Below are 13731 nucleotides of genomic sequence, written 5' to 3'. Positions count from 1 at the left end.
AGCTTTGTGTTTAAATATATAAGACTATATTAATAGTCTGGCTTTTATTTTTAATTAATTAATAAAGTCACATGTAATATCTCCCAGGTGATTTATTAAGTACTATTAGGTGTTTCAAAAAATTGAAGTTTGCCAAGAGCTTAGGCAGCAGAAAACAGTTTGTGATGGTTGTGAAACTTGGACTAGTTCTTAACGGTGAGGGAGTACCTAAAGAAGGCATTGCAGAGAGAAAACAGGCATTGAAATGACAATGTGCTTAGTGTGTTTAAGGATTCTATTAGTTTGTCAGAACTGCCATAACAAAATGTCACAATATGGGTGGCTTAAACAACAGAAATTTATGGTCTCACAGTTCTGGAGACTGAAAGTCATAGATCAAGATGTCAGCAGGATTCGCTTCTTCTAAGGGCCATGAGAGAAGGCTCTGTTTTATGCCTTAGTCATAGAGTCTGGTGGTTTGCTTTAGTCATTGGTGCTCCTTCTGCTGCGTCACCCTGATCTCTGCCTTGATCTTCAATGGTGTGCTCCCTGTGTGCATGCCAATATCCAACTGTCACCTTTTTATACAGGCACCAGTCATATTGGATGTGAGTCCCATCAGTATGGACTCATTTTAACTATTGTAGCTGCAAAAATCTTATTTCCAAATTATGTCACATTCTAAGCCATTGTGGGTTAGGACTTCAACATATGAATTTGGGGTACACAATTCAACCTATAGCAGAGCTCAATGAACCAATTATTTTGACTCAAGCTAAGGACTCATGTGGAAGAGAAGTGATACAGAACATTAGAATACAAGTTGGGGCCAGAAAGGGAAGAACCTGGAGTTGAAAAGAGATCTGACTTCATCCTGAGTCAGCTAACACTACTGCCTTTACAGACTTATTGTAGCTAGCAAGGCTTTTCTCCAAACACGATGTCAAACAGAAGCATAATATAAAATGGATAAAAAGCAGAGTTTTTCTGGTGATCATATGATTTGTGATTTGCCATTCTCCACACTCTATATACCCCACTGATCTCTGTGATAGTGACAGTGAATTTTAGGACTACCTGTAACAGAATTTAAAAACTTCCGCTTCAGAAGATTGATCTAGAAAAATATGTTAGACAGAGAGGAAAAGGAGATCAAAATACATTATTGCAGTAGTTTAGAGATGAGAAAATGAGGCCAGATTTGGGTGGCACAAGTGGAAAAAGGGAAGAGGTTAATGACTTTACCAGAGTAGGTTGTCTATTTTATATAATATTTGATGAATAATAACAGGATGGTAGAAGGATAAGGAATAATAATATGATTAATATCATTAATAAAGAATTACAGTATATTAAATTTCCATTTCATGCCAAGCTGTGTCCTACTTGTCCAAGTTCATTGTCTAATACATTGAGATTTGAATTTAAACCTGAGAGAGAAATATGCTTGATTTCAAAACCTCTCTTCTTTATTATGTGTCTGTCTTGCTCTCTAGGATCACCCTAAGATGTTGAATATAAGTGACTATCCTAAAGAATATTAATATAATTTGTAGAATTATGAAGTACTTTATTGAATTAAAAGGCATTATTTTCTTTTACCACATTATTTTGAGATAATGGCAAGACAACTAACAAGAAATGTCTTGGGGGTCATTACAGACAAAGGAATCATACTCAGGACATTGGTCTTCTGTGCCAATACTCTGGTACCATTTGTGTCAGTGGTCCCACTACTACCTGAAATTCAGTGCTTTGCTAGAAGAGTGCATAGGGCTCAGGATATAGTTGTACTCATGTATGATATTTATTACAGCAGCACAATAAGGATACACTGCTGGATTAGTGAGGGAGAAATACATTTCGCACTGCTTGAATGAATTTATGTGTATGTTTCCCATGCTTTCTCTGAAGAGGCTACACTGAATGTCCTCTTACCCAGAAATGAAATGTAATGGCACGTGTGCAGTGTTTTCTGTCAAAAAAAAGTCCATTTGAGACTCAGAGTCTAAGGCATTTTGGGAGATGGTTACATGGCAATTTCTATCTACTGCTACCAAATTCTAGACTGCCAGGAGAAAAGCACCATGAATCACATTGTTTGTACAGTTTTGTCAAGCTTGAGCAGTGAAACAACCTTATCAGTTAGTGATGGAGGGAACAGTTCTAAAGCAAAGTTTCCAGATGACAATCAATACCCATCCCTGTCAGCAGGCCCTTCTGATGATCTAGATAGCTATGTTAACCTTTTTCCTGAACATGTTATAAAAAAGAAGAAGAAAAAAAAAAAAGAATCTAGTGTTCTGGTGTTGCTGATAAAAGCTAAGTGACGAGCAACCTGTAAAGGGGAAAAATAGAAGAGTATAAGCTAGTTTTTGAGTTATAACCACATTGATGTGGTCAAATATCTATACAAAATTGGTAACGAATTGATTCTAAAGTTTTAAGTGGCCAGGAGAGTTATATATATATATAGAGAGAGCAATGTGTGTGTGTGTGTGTGTATGTCAGTGTGTGTGTGTATATATATATCAATTTGTATATATATATCAATGTGTGTATATATATGTATATAAACATTATTATTTAAGGAATCAAATTTCAGGACTGAACCCTTGAAAATGAGTAAAAGACTGTGAGTTATTAAAAAATTAAAACAAGTATGGTGATATTATGGAATATTAAATATTAATGGGAAATTATAACTGGTACAATATGTAAATGCCATATCATGTAAAACTAGGTGGTAATTGTAAAGCAACTAGAGAAAGGGGTCAGGAAAATCGAACTCACTTTTTCTCAACTGTAATAACAGTGTAAATATACGCCTACCTTTGTTTTGCAATCTAATTCTTGAATTGTTGGATTGATATTTAAACCACTAATTTTGGATATATGCCAAATGCTAAAGAAAATATGACTTCTGTATATTGCTTGAAAGCCTAAATTAAAAATTTCTATTTCCGTTCTCTTCCCAAAATGTGTTTTATAGATTTAAAATTAATAACATATTTTACCATCTTATTGTTATAGTAAAATTATTTAGGCATTTTAATTGTTTTCTTGGTCACACAATATGTTATATCTTTAGAAATTTTACATGCTATATCTATATTGATCTCTATGTTCATATCTATATCTATATCTATATCAATACCAATATCTGATTTTCCTGTTTCTAACTTATAGTCTTACTAAAATTAAAAAAAAAATAAAAAAAAGAGGTTGGGCGCAGTGGCTCACGTCTGTAATCCCAGTATTTTGGGAGGCCGAGGCAAGCAGATCACGAGGTAAGAAGTTCTAGACCAGCCGGATCAACATAGTGAAACCCCGTCTCTACTAAAAATACAAAAAAAAAAAAAAAAAAAAAAAATTAGCCGGTCGTGGTAGTGCGCGCCTGTAATCCCAGTTACTCAGGAGGCTGAGGCAGGAGAATCACTTGAACTCAGGAGGTAGAGGTTGCAGTGAGCTGAGATTGAGCCACTGCACTCCAGTCTGGGGAACAGAGCAAGACTCTGTCTCAAAAAAAAAGAAAAAGAAAAAAAGAAAAAAAAAGAAATGATTAATCTATTTTCCTTTGGTTCAAGATACTCTTCCTCACAACCACTTTAAATAGCATAATATGTAAGTATAAGGAAGTATGAGGCAATAATGCGGATGGAGAAAACAGCTAGGGACTATGAAGACAGTATAATAGTATCTTAATAAAGGTAATTGATTATATTGTGTTGCACAGAGCTCCCGCCTTTAAATTTGTACAACTCCTGCTTTTATTCAAATCAATTCTGCCTCAGAAAATCATCAGCATATTTATCAAATGGGACCCTAAATACAGTTCTTGAGATAGGTGAACAGACAACCACCTTCACTTTCTCAGTGATGATTATTCAGTCATTGCTTTGATATATTTTTACTTTTCTTTCATGAGCTATGTGGCTTCACAACCATTTGCAAGAGTCCTCTACCATTTCTGAAGATGGTCTTTTGGAGACCAGTGCACTCTTTTGACATTCTTGCCTTTAAATTATCCCTCATCCTTTAAAACATCCACAGATACATATGTTTATGCTATAAAATCACACAAAAATTTCAAAAAAATTTTGTATTCTGCAAAATTGTGATGTAAATAAAATGATTAATTAGAAAAATACATTGAGAGCAGAGTGCTCAAAGCCTATGCAACTTTATTATCACAGCATTAGCAGAAACAATAATAAACAATAATAATTCTAACAAGTTAATATTAATAGCACACTTAAAAACTTATGCTAATTCCCTAATAAACAAAAAATCACAATGTAGAGAAAAAGTGCAGGAGACATATATATGGCTTGATAAGAAAGAGGTCTAAAGAAGGGCTAAGACCTAAGAACTGTGGGTTTGAGGGATAAATATTCAAAATCGTTGGCTATTTATCCACAATAAGCACTTGCATTTCAGAGCATGTGGCCAAACTGAGGCAAAAGAAAAAATGTGGGGTGAATAAGCATAGTGTGTTGTATTGTGTTCTTCCACAGATTAATGCATTTAGCTGCATAGTGTACTTTACTTTCAGGAGCAATATTTGGTTGCACAAACTATTAATGTGTTGGGAAAATTGTAAAATAAAGTAATACCTTTTTTTATTCACTAAATGTATATGAACTAATTCTTATTACAGGAATGTGCATGAAACAAGTAACTTCTTCTACCTTGTGTTTTAATTATATTAAAAATTCCATTTACAATATAACAAACGATATAACAAATCATAGCTGTATCCTGTGCTCTTTTTAAAAGAGACTCTCAGGTTCCTCAATTGAGTAAATGGGTTTCAAGTTAAGTCTGGCCAGTTCTCTAAATGCAGCTTGGGTGCATTTGAGCTCATAGTAGCAATCAAACTCAGATGTTCCTTCTAGGGTTTCCACTCCACATACAAAATTAGATAGCTCCACACCTACATTGTTTGGCAAATTCTTATAAAGAACACATGTTTACTAGTAACATGAGTAACATGAATATCAGTATCATTAACTCCACAAACATTCACCAGATACTTGCCATGGCCTTGGCACTATAGACATGACACTGTGTCCACAGAAAGTTACTCTCCAGCCAGCTCACCTGGGAGTTTAAGCCATAATGTAACTAAAACACAGTACTGGCAGTAATGCAGAACTTAACACCATGAGCATCAATTTGGGGAAAAACATATTCACTATTCCAAGTTAGAACTAATGCGGTCATTTTTCTTCATTTCTGTTTTCCAAAATAATGGTGTTCTTTTATTGATCCGCCCACATTTTTCCCTCATCTTTTTAAAGTCCATATGAATTGTTGGCGGATTCTTTTTCACAAGCTACTTTTGTCAGTAGTTATATAACAAGATGGTTCATGAAGGACAGGGCTGGAGATCATAGAGAATAATTAGGAGAGAGGTTTTAGAAAATCTAGGGTCAACTTCCAAGACATTTCTTCACTGGTTTTCCTGTATCAAAAGGAAAGGCAAATAAAAGCAAATACTCTCTTTTGTAATTCAAGACTTCATAGACATGACTGCAAAATACAAAAGAGCTAAAATAGCAGTCTAGAAAATGTTAAATGTTTCCTCAACTCACAAGCTCACACACTAACATACCACTTATTAATGACATAGATAATTTTTATAATTAAAGTCTATTGGGTCTAAAAGTGGCCATATCCCACAGGCAAATTTAAAGGGTAGGAAGGAGCACCTATAGAGCTTCAATTCACTGTGTCCCCTTTCTCAATATCTTTCTGCTTCAAGGACCTTCTACTGTCAGCAATAATGTCCTGTGGGACGTGCCTCTGCTGTTCATTGCGTTAAATGTCCAGCTTTTTCCTATGCTTTGTTTAGCCAGGTGTTTGACTTTAGTTCTCCTCCTGGGACTCAGGGAACATGCACACAGCCTTATCAGCAGATGTGTAACTTAGGCAAGCATATTTGTTAACAAGAGAGCCGCTTAAAGGCAGCTCTGCCTGCTTTATATCTGCCGCAATCTTTTTGTATCTGTTTCTAGGCTGCCTCTATCAAGGAAATTCCTCTCACCAACAGGTTCCAGTTTACAACTGCTTTATAATCACTGTGGTTAGCCAGCTTCCAGGTGATGGGTGAGTCAGGGTGGAAGGTGTCAACATGATTTAGGTCCCTTTCATGAGTATGGCTAGTGAGGCCTAAGGATATTTGTAAATATCTGTCTATTACTCTCTATATGCAAACTAGAGCTGTGATTTAGATGCACAAATTTTATGGATGATTTAGAAAACTGAGGATTCTCACTAATGTTTAATTGAGCCCAACATGTGGTATGATAATCAAGTTTTTATTGATATACTGATGTTCAGTATGCAAACATAATTTCCATTTCAGCATATCAACGAAAAGGGTTTTTTTTGCTTATTCTTCATAACCTTCCAGTCTTTCTCTGCATCCAATTGTCCTTAAACATCTAGACCCATAGTTTACCACAGTAGCCCTTTGATACCTGTTAATTTCTAGATCTTTTTGAAATAAAATAATTTTTATTGGATTAATTATTTTAAATAACTTTCTAAATGTCATATTTCATATATTATAATTGCATAATTGCAATAAATTAATTTTTTTTGAGATGGAGTCTTGCTCCGTTGCCCAGACTGGAGTGCAGTGGCACAATCTCAGCTCACTGCAGCCTCCACCTCCCAGGTTCAAGTGATTCTCCTGCCTCAGCCTCCCGAGTAGCTGGGATTACAGGAAAGTGCCACCATACCCAGCTAATTTTTGTATTTTCAGTAGAGATGGGGATTTGCTATGTTGGCCAGGCTGGTATTGAACTCCTGACCTCAGGTGATCCACCCGCCTTGGCCTCCCAAAGTGCTGGGAGTACAGGCGTGTGCCACCATGCCGGGCCAAGAACTTAAGTTTAAGTACATAAAAGCCTGAAGCTATTGTGAACATCTAATTTTACTGAAACTTAAGGATTCATGGAGGAAGACTAAAATATCAGATCTTGTGCCAAGTTAAAACAGTATTGAAAAAATGAATACCCTTTTCTTAGGAGCAGAAACGTCTCTCTGGTAGACACAGCTAGATTTTCTAGGGCTTAAAGCTAATACAAGTTGTGTACCTCTGTAAGAAAAATAACACAAAATTATGAATGCAAGTTTGCCCTCAGGGTGTTAGAAGAGTCCTTGTAGACAGGTTGCCCTGACGCTTGTTCAGTTAGCTTCTCTCTCTGCTCTCTACTCATTTTTACCACATCTATCAATTCCAGAATCCCATGTCTCCCCTTAGTAATAGCTGTGATGGGAAGACTCTAGGATTTCAGTTTCTCTCCTACACAGAATTACTTAATATCCTTGCCTCAAACCCTCCCATTAAAACTAGCCCTTCCCTTTTATAAGACAGAGTATTCCAAAAACAGTCCCATCTACTTGTAAGTTACTCCTGAATCTCCATAGTAAAAAAGTAAAATATAGATGCACTCCTTACTTATTAAGTGACATGTTAAAAATTAATGTGAACCTATTAGTGCAGTATCCAGCATATAATACATACATGGTAAACAATAAATGATGATGGTGGTCATGTTGCTAGTGGCGGTAGCAGTAATAGTTATTATAATGTACCAATAGCGGTAATTATCATTACATTTGCAGAATAGAATTTAATTTCATGTTTTTCTCTATACCTCTATTTCAGCCCATAGCTATATTTGCTGTTTAACCTTTTTTTTATTGTTGGCAACTACAGGGAAACAAGAAGTAAAACAACCCTTTGTAATGCCATACTTTTTCACTGTTTCATTACTAATTAGAAGAACAAAGCCCATACTCTTAGATACGTACTACTGAAGTAGCAAACAGACATTTCAGAAATACACTGAGTATGAGATTTCTCTTGAGATTTTGTAACATGAGTTGGTATTGCAGGAAGAACATGAAACCGTAGTCAAAGTCAGAGTGGGGATTATTTGGGAGGTAGCAGTAGAGAATGGTACACCTCACCCTCAATCCTCATGCTTAGAGAGAAGAAAAATCTTGGAATTCACTCTGGATGCAGGATAGTACGTACAAAGGGCCTACCTAAATAATGAAAGAGACTCAATATTTAAGTTACAGAGTTATTGCTTATTAAACAGTGTAAGACATGAAACCCACTTTGAACTGTTGTATAAGATAGAGATAAGTGAAAATGGAAGATTCTCATAGACAGAAACAGCAGCAGCAGAGCAAGAATTAAAGATAAGTTAGACCCAACTCTTACTGATGCCATAAATTGAATATTTTTGGATAGACGATAAATTTCCTCCTTACATATCTTTCTTTTTTGTTGACATTATATTGCTCTTGTTTTGTTATGTGTTGTTACTAGTAGAATCTACAGCCTAATCTGGCTTGCCCTTGTCAAACACAACACTTTTGGCCACATCAATTCCATATTGAATACTATTTGCCTATTTTAATTTTAGCCTAAGCAAAATGTAATTAGGAAAGAAATCTGCTTCCAAATTAAAATGTGTCCCAAAGCCAACTCTAAAAATCTTTGGAATCATTCAGTATTTAGGATTATCCATGCTACCACTTCCTTCCAATTACATGGTTAAAGAAAGACAATTTAAAACGATCTCTATAAATTTGACATATTTAATTATTAAAGCAGTGATTGGATTAAATTATCTCTGATAATCAAAACTCTTACAATACTTTACAAGTTAATAATCAAGTTTAAAGAATATTGAAAATATTAAAGGTATTTAAAAACACCCTTGACCTCTTAGAATGAGCTATTTTGGTACAAACCATAATACAATTCTGCAACCCTATTTAGTTAATAAAAAATAATAATTATACTTTATCAAATAGAAATAAATTTTTACTGCTGGTAGTATATTTTGAGCCCCTCTCCAATGTCTTTCTGAGCTTTGTCTATTTTTTCTTTTCTTTTTGAACCTATTGAAATTATTACTATGGTAGGGGGTATCAAGGAATGCTAGGAGAGATTGATAGCAGGGTTGAATATTTAGTCTGCAATTATTAAGATAAGTGAGTCAGAGAAAGCTCTTTGCTTTCACGGTATTATCACTGGCTCCTCGTTTTTGCTTATGAATTCTTACTAAATTTTTATGATTTTAAGCAATTTTTTTCAAAATTTATATAATATTGATAGATGTATAGAACTATAGAAACTTTTTGAAAATCTGACATATTTAATATTTCTCTAAGTGTCTAAGAACATCATAAACAAATACTTTTGTAGTAAGCTTACTTCAAAGTGCACTGACATTATCATTGACAGTTTAGTTTAATAGTATAATAATTACAGTGAAAGACTGTTTTCAGAGGACCTAGACTGTGATCTTATGATTTGTGTGAGTTTGAAAAATTAATTGAACTCTTTAGTTCTCTGTTTCCTCACCAATGAAGTGAGGATAAAAAGAACTTAGAGCAGTGGTTGTTTAGATTAAAAGAGATAATAGTTAAATACTTGAGTTTCAGTAACGATTTAACTAAACGAAAGTATTATTATTATTTCTTTTATTGATGCTACTGCTGTTGTATTATTATGACTAGTAGGAAAAATTGTATGAAATAATGCAAATAAGCATTTGTATAAAGCCTTACATACAGAAAATATAATTATATTTTGTTCTTATGAAGTGTAAAATTCTGAGCACCAAATGTCCGTTTTCTTTTGTTTTCTTATGCAGCATACAAACATCAATAGGACACTGGGTGGCTTAGTGCAGATTGCCATTACCTTTCATGCTACACAGAGCTAAGTTTCTATCACTATCCTGCGATTTCCAATTTATGTAACTTGTACAATCATAGTAATAAACACTTGAGGGAAACATTGTGAAAGACTTTGAAGTGGGCCAAAATGCTTGTCTTCATTGGAAAACTAGATGTTTTCTAAGCATGCCCTCCTATGTTTTCTGATTCAAATAGGCCTCTGTACCTCTCATTATCTCAGAGCTATTTTACAACTCTGTACATTGTAGATAACTGATAGCAGTGCATATGATTGTGTTTATAGACAGGAAAATAAACTTTTGCTCTAACAAAAGATGATGATTTCCCTTCCTGCTGTGGAACACATCAGTTTCACATCTATTTTTAAATTCTTTTATTATTCGTCTCCATGTGGGGGGTCTTGAATTATCACAACCAGCTGTATCATCCAGTATCTTACTGGTTCCCTCAATAATGAATGACTTGAATAAAATCTTTGACACATGTTTGTTTTATATATGGATGAGAGTTATGATTATACTCTGTTACAAAAATTATCCTTTTACACATTCAATATTACATTTTAACTACTCTTACTACCAGAACCGTTTTAAACATTTTTCATGTACTAACTTTAGAAGTCAGGTGTACTACACTCTAGAATGCATGATATCCTTTTAAAAGATTCTCAACAGATGTGATCAATCCAGTGTACCATAGAAGGCAAACACTATGGAGATGGTTAAGATAATAACTTTAGAATCTGATTTTGGATGACCAGAGCAAATAATTTATATTTCTTTTTCCAGGGTATGGAGATAATAATCTCTGCCTTATAGGATTATTGTTGTGTTTGATTGTAATAGTTAAAAAAGCAGAGGCCAGGGGTGGGGAGGGGGCGCGGTTAACTCTGTGCCAATCACCTCAATGAATAGTAGTTATCATTCTTATGGAAATATAGTGTCTGACAACGTAGTCAATTTCACTGCTCAGATGTACTAGTACTTAGAAGGTGTTTCTTATGTGCAACTCTATGTTTGTTATAACATCCATGCCCTGGTTGGTTTGTCTGTTTTATTTTGTTTGAATTTGTTTTACTATTTTCCACATGACCATTATTCAAATTATTAAAGACAGCTGCTGTTTTTATCCTACGTATATCTTTCAAGCTAAATATGCCCCTCTTCCTTCATCTGTTTTGTTTTGTTTTGTTTTCTTCATATTTCCCAGTTTCTTTACCTTTCTGGTTGTCCTGTAGTTTGAAAAGATCATTCTCAAATCATTGTGCCTAGAACTCAACATCAAATTCTAGTTGTGATTGGAATAAAATGTAGTGTTAAGACACCAACAGTTAGGACACATTTTTCCAATACTTTAACCCAAGAATACATTAAGCTTATTAATTTTTATATTTTTTTTATTATTTTACTTTAAGTTCCAGATACATGTGCACAACGTGCAGGTTTGTTCCATAGGTATACTTGTACCATGTTGGTGTGCTGCACCCATCAACTCGTCAGCACCCATCAGCTCATCATTTACATCAGGTATAACTCCCAATGCAATCCCTCCCCCCCCCTCCCCATAATAGGCCCTGGTGTGTGATGTTCTCCTACCCGAGTCCAGGTGATCTCATTGTTCAGTTCCCACCTATGAGAGAGAACATGCGGTGTTTGGTTTTCTGTTCTTGCGATAGTTTGCTGAGAATGATGGTTTCCAGCTGCATCCATGTCCCTACAAAGGACACAAACTCATCCTTTTTTAAGGCTGCATAGTATTCCATGGTGTATATGTGCCACATTTTCTTAATCCAGTCTGTCACTGATGGACATTTGGGTTGATTCCAAGTCTTTGCTATTGTGACTAGTGCCACAATGAACATACATGTGCATGTGTCTTTATAGCAGCATGATTTATAATCCTTTGGGTATATAACCAGCAATGGGATGGCTGGGTCATATGGTACTTCTAGTTCTAGATCCTTGAGGAATCACCATACTGTTTTCCATAATGGTTGAACTAGTTTACAATCCCACCAACAGTGTAAAAGTGTTCCTCTTTCTCCACATCCTCTCCAGTACCTGTTGTTTCCTGACTTTTTAATGATTGCCATTCTGACTGGTGTGAGATGGTATCTCATTGTGGTTTTGATTTGCATTTCTCTGATGGCCAGTGATAATGAACATTTTTTCATGTGTCTGTTGGCTGTATGAATGTCTTCTTTTGAGAAATGTCTGTTCATATCCTTTGCCCACTTTTTGATGGGGTTGTTTGTTTTTTTCTTGTAAATTTGTTTGAGTTCTTTGTAGGTTCTGGATATTAGCCCTTTGTCAGATGAGTAGATTGTAAAAATTTTCTCCCATTCTGTAGGTTGCCTGTTCACTCTGATGGTAGTTTCTTTTGCTGTGCAGAAGCTCTTTAGTTTAATTAGATCCCATTTGTCAATTTTGGCTTTTGTTGCAGTTGCTTTTGGTGTTTTAGACATGAAGTCCTTGCCCATGCCGATGTCCTAAATGGTATTACCTAGGTTTTCCTCTAGGGTTTTTATGGGATTAGGTCTAACATTTAAGTCTCTAATCCATCTTGAATTAATTTTCGTATAAGGAGTAAGGAAAGGATCCAGTTTCAGCTTTCTACTTATGGCTAGCCAATTTTTCCAGCACCATTTATTAAACAGGGAATCCTTTCACCATTTCTTGTTTTTGTCAGGTTTGTCAAAGATCAGATGGCTGTAGATGTGTGGTATTATTTCTGAGGACTCTGTTCTGTTCCATTGGTCTATATCTCTGTTTTGGTACCAGTACCATGCTGTTTTGATTACTGTAGCCTCATAGTATAGTTTGAAGTCAGGTAGCGTGATGCCTCCAGCTTTGTTCTTTTGACTTAGGATTGTCTTGGCAATGCAGGCTCTTTTTTGGTTCCATATGAACTTTAAAGCAGTTTTTTCCAATTCTGTGAAGAAACTCATTGGTAGCTTGATGGGGATGGCATTGAATCTATAAATTACCTTGGGCAATATGGCCATTTTCATGATATTGATTCTTCCTATCCATGAGCATGGTATGTTCTTCCATTTGTTTGTGTCCTCTTTTATTTCACTGAGCAGTGGTTTGTAGTTCTCCTTGAAGAGGTCCTTTACATCCCTTGTAAGTTGGATTCCTAGGTATTTTATTCTCTTTAAAGCAATTGTGAATGGAAGTTCACTCATGATTTGGCTCTCTGTTTGTCTCTTACTGGTGTATAAGAATGCTTGTGATTGTGATTTTTGCACATTAATTTTGTATCCTGAGACTTTGCTGAAGTTGCTTATCAGCTTAAGGAGACTTTGGGCTGAGACAATGGGGTTTTCTCAATATACAATCGTGTCATCTGCAAACGGGGACAATTTGACTTATTCTTTTCCTAATTGAATACCTTTATTTCTTTCTCTTGCCTGATTGCCCTAGCCAGTACTTCCAACACTATGTTGAATAGGAGTGGTGAGAGAGGGCATCCCTGTCCTGTGCCAGTTTTCAAAAGGAATGCTTCCAGTTTTTGCCCATTCAGTATGATATTGGCTGTTGGTTTGTCATAAATAGCTCTTATTATTTTGAGATACGTTCCATCAATACTGAATTTAATGAGAGTTTTTAGCATGAAGGGCTGTTGAATTTTGTCAAAGGCCTTTTCTGCATCTATTGAGATAATAATGTGATTTTTGTCTTTGGTTCTGTTTATATGCTGGATTATGTTTATTGATTTGCATATGTTGAACCAGCCTTGCATCCCAAGGATGAAGCCCACTTGATCATGGTGGATAAGCTTTTTGATGTGCTGCTGGATTCAGTTTGCCAGTATTTTATTGAGGATTTTTGCATCGATGTTCATCAGGGATATTGGTCTAAAATTCTCTTTTTTGTTGTTGTGTCTCTGCCGGGCTTTGGTATCAGGATAATGTTGGCCTCATAAAATGAGTTAGGGAGGATTCCCTCTTTTTCTATTGATTGGAATAGTTTCAGAAGGAATGGTACCAGCTCCTCCTTGTACCTCTGGTAGAAT

At 35.4% G+C, this 13731-nt stretch overlaps 1 protein-coding gene across 42 annotated transcripts in view; it reads left to right on the top strand.

The window, feature by feature from the left end:
* Positions 1-13731, top strand: part of LOC105489121 (protein tyrosine phosphatase receptor type D) — a 2338800-nt gene that overhangs the window by 476925 nt on the left and 1848144 nt on the right. The window lies entirely within an intron of this gene.

The sequence above is a fragment of the Macaca nemestrina genome, chromosome 14 (assembly GCF_043159975.1).
Source record: "Macaca nemestrina isolate mMacNem1 chromosome 14, mMacNem.hap1, whole genome shotgun sequence".
Classification (NCBI taxonomy): Eukaryota; Metazoa; Chordata; class Mammalia; order Primates; family Cercopithecidae; genus Macaca; species Macaca nemestrina.
The sequence above is the reverse complement of the archived record's forward strand: the minus strand, read 5'-3'. Positions and strand labels throughout refer to the sequence as shown.